We start from the raw sequence: 4031 nt of genomic DNA, 5'->3' as shown, positions 1-4031 counted from the left end.
CTCTCTCCTCCCCTCAGGGGGCGGCCGTGCCCCGGGCTGCGGGGAGCCTTCCGGCCGCCGTCTGCTTTCTGGTGTTCCCGGCGCGGCCTGGCGGCGCTCGGTGCCCCGCATGAGTTGGGCAGGGAGCGGGAGGAGCCCGAGCCGCCGGCAGCTACCTGAGAGAGGGGCTGGGAGGGAGTGAGGGAGCTGGCTGGGCGAGCCGGGGAACGTCCGTAGAGCCGCCGGGACTTCGAAGGTGTCCCGGGGGGAAAAAAGAGCCGGGGGTGACAGGAGAGTGAGGGACAAGAGCCGGGCTGGTGCCGTGTTGTGAGAGGGACGAGGTGGGTGTCTGAGTTGGGTGGTCCTGTGTGAAGCCAGGGGTTGGACTCGATGATTCTTACGGGTTCCTTCCAATTCAGAATATTCTATGATTCTACAACAGAGAAAGCTACATCAGTAATGCAAAATATTGAAGATTCAGCTGTTTGCTCAAATAAATAGTTAAGTTATAATGAAGAAATTGTATTCATCACAAGTTAGTCTGATTTGAGCATCCAAAAAGGAGCCTCAAGCTCATGGTGTTTGTGTTCTTTCTGCAGCCTTGCTTGCCCCTGGATCTTGGGTCGGGGGCTGGAGAGCTGCTGGGTGCTATTCCTGCATGGCTGTGAAGTTTTGTGTGTAAATGGGAGCTCCTCGTACACAGTATGGGATTTTGCACAGACATGTAATGCCTGTTTTGGTAAGGAAAAGAATTTGCCTGCTTACAGTCATGGGACTTGAAATACTGGTGGGATTTCTTAAGTCCTTGCTAAGATGGGCAGTATGATACTGCTGCAGCCGAAGCAGGTAAGCAGCAACGTGCTGGCACCAACAACTCTTCCTTCCTTCCCAGGAACCACCCCACATTATTTTTTAAAACCCTTAGTGTTAAAATTTTATTCAGAAAGGAAACGGGGGGAGGAAGGGGTCAGCCAACAGGAAGGTATCAGGGTTTTCATTTTCCTATTATGGGCTGGCATGGCACAGTGTGTGTAGTGGGGGCTGTCAGCAGCGCTCACTTCCTGACACCGCTGCTCACTTTTTTGCTGAGTGCAGAGCTTTGGTTCTGACAGCTGCTGTGGTGATCAGGTGTCCCTCAGCAAGAAATCATAAACATCACAACCCCTAAAATGCTCCCACGCTCTCCTATCGGTTTAATCACCGTATGAAAAGGAGGTGATTACATAAAACAGCACGACCTTGGCAAGAGATGTATTTTCCAACTACCTAAAGTGCAATTAAGGATGACTTCAAAATCAGTTTGAATGCAGATGAGTTGATGGTGGGCTCTGAATATTTTTGCCCACTGAACAAACTCTTAATTTATGTTAGAGAGGAATCTGGTTTGTGAGAAAAATCCTGGTGTTATGTTTCATCGCAGAATGTTTTCATTAAATCTGTGGTTTTGTATGCATTTGTGTAAGATGTACTCCATTTTTTTCTTGCTTTCATTTAGTAGTGTCATTTTTAATCTTCCAATATTTAAATATAACTTTTGATACAAGAAAAAATCTGCAAAATAAAATAAATGAATGAATGACAAAGATAAAAACAATCTGTGATCCAAGCAAGGAAAAGAGACTGTCCTAATTATAAGTGGTTAGTTGGGATATTTTATATAAATATCATGCTGAAATCAGACAAACTTGTGATGAATAAAATTTCTTCATTATAACTTAATAATTAATTTCAGCAAACAATTGAATTTTCAATATTTTGCATTACTGATGTAGCTTTCTCTGTTGTGGGTTTGAAATATATTTTGAGGAAAGTCTGTTACTTTCAGTCCCACGATAGTAGGATGACTTAACCTTAAAAAATACAGAGAGCACTAAAATTATAGTGCCTTCTTCATGGCTGTATCTCTCTGCAGTGATGGCACACAGTCCTCAAAACTTTATTTTTTCCTGCATATTGTGTATTCTGCAAAGACATTTTTGCATGAATCTGATCCTACACGTGTTCTAGGCGTAAACTTAGTTCTGCATGCAGGGTTCTTACCAAGCAAAGCTGTTTCATCCTTAGGTGAGATATGTGATATAAATTTTAAAGATGTAAATTTTTATCTAACCATCTCATTTTCCCATGTAGTGCTTAAATCTGTCATGTGTGGCTGCAGAGCTAACCAGGGCAGGAAAAGACATTGTGACTATGGTAGTTCTACCATGGGAGAACTATTCTTTAGTTCATGGAAATGCATAACAACAATGCCACTGTAATTAATACTGGGCAGTGTCCTGCCAACAGAGGGACAGATGCCAGATAGCAAAAAAGGTTATAATCTCAACAAATTTTAGGGTATGCTCCAATAAACTATTTCTTAAGTGAATAATTCCCTCACATCTACTTTGTTTTCTGGAACTTTGATCACTTTTCCATTTTGAAACACATATGAATTTTATTTATCTCTCTGTGATAGACTTTCAATCAAAAGTTTTTTGAAGATGATTTGATCTTTTTTTTCTTTCTTGCTGTCCTTTTTGTAGTCATGGCTGTTTTTACAGGAGGTGTGTTTTGCCAGGTCTGTATCACAAGTCTCACTTTTGTGCTGGAAGAAGTTCATAGTCTGTCATTTCTGCAAATAAGAGTCTCATAGTTGGTCTGTTTAAATTATCTTTAAGGGGAAATTGGGCATTCTTCAGAACCGACTGCTGGCAGGGTTGATTCCCTTATGATAAATGTGGTTATATGCCAGATTTTTAGGTGATGTGCTTGGTCTTTATTTTTCTCTTTGAGACAGCTTAGTGTCTGTTTTGATTAAGTTTGCATAAGAGGTAATTTATCATGTCATGTTTCGTTTTAAAGGGTCAGGAGCACATCTGTTACGACATTTGTCGTAACACAGAAGATGGGCGAAGACAACTGAGTGCCTTACATCATGTTTTAGTGGTCTAAGGAGATCATTAAATCTTGAGTCATTTCTATGGATTGCAATTTAAACCAGCTTGCAAGCCATAGTGAATGAAAATCACTTCCCACCCAACCCCCTTTATATATATACTTCTAATAATTGAAGAATGTAGGAGTCAAAAAGCCCTGTTGGTTCTCACATCCTTTCCTCAGCAAGAGAGAACTCCCTTTTATTCTGGATTGCTTTTTATCAGTTAATGGAAATACTGAAAAAGATCCTCATTATTAATCTGGAATTTACTTGTAGAGAGAAATAAGGTTAATCTTACCTTGATGAGTTTCCCGTTATAAATATTTCAGTGATGTAAAATTCCATTTTGTGATGATAGATTTTGTAAATTTTTCATTTCTAACCAAAAGCAATGGCTATGGTGGTGTTCATTACATGGGCAGCAATAGGAAGCTAAACACAAGTAAAATTGTATTATGAGGCTTAATAAATACCACTCTGTATTTTTTATTTATTTTTTTTTTTATTTTTATTTTTTGCAGAACAGAAAGAAGTAAAAGTGACTGTCACTGTGGCATCAGGCTGGACGTCAGTATCTCACACAGGCCTGGGATTTTGAAAGTCCCAATTAATCTTGCTTTGGGAGCTGTAGCCAACTGTAAGCCGTAGGTGAGACCTGCTCTAGCTGTATACATATGGCAGCAGCTGAGGGATTCATTGTGGCAATGCTGGTAACAAAGGAGGCCCACACGGCTCCTTCCTCCCTGCCTGGAGAAGCCTCCTTAAACAGCTCCATGGTGTGTCAGGGCTGGCATCCCTCGGTCTGTATGGCAGCCAAAGCGACAGGCTGGGCTCGCTCACGACGCGGTGTCAGAGGGGTCGGACCGGGTGCTCTCGATTCACCACTGAGCTGATGTCTGAAATGCAATTGCGTATCTCCACATGAGCTGGCTCAGATCTGTCTGCTGGCAAGTCAGCCGTGCGCAGATCTGGGTTTAATAAATGTGTGACCATAAATTTCAGCCAGGAGTAGGAACTGTCAGCTACTGATTGTGACTTTCAGTGTCCTCTCTGCTGTAAAGCTGTGCTGTGAATGAGAGCGCTCTCTAAAACAATTGTTCATTGGCCTAATTGCAACTTTGGTAGACCGTGA

At 42.0% G+C, this 4031-nt stretch overlaps 1 long non-coding RNA gene across 1 annotated transcript; it reads left to right on the top strand.

Annotated features, from left to right (window-relative positions):
• The first annotated feature begins 6 nt into the window (after window positions 1–6).
• LOC104913379 lies at window positions 7–3491 on the top strand. Its single transcript, XR_795342.3, has 3 exons — window positions 7–320; window positions 579–825; window positions 3421–3491. It is a non-coding gene; the product is annotated as an uncharacterized LOC104913379 (long non-coding RNA).
• Window positions 3492–4031: the final 540 nt, after the last annotated feature.

The sequence above is a fragment of the Meleagris gallopavo genome, chromosome 16, assembly GCF_000146605.3.
Source record: "Meleagris gallopavo isolate NT-WF06-2002-E0010 breed Aviagen turkey brand Nicholas breeding stock chromosome 16, Turkey_5.1, whole genome shotgun sequence".
In the NCBI taxonomy this organism is placed as follows: Eukaryota; Metazoa; Chordata; class Aves; order Galliformes; family Phasianidae; genus Meleagris; species Meleagris gallopavo.
Note: the sequence above shows the minus strand (reverse complement) of the source record. Positions and strands in the feature narration are given on the sequence as shown.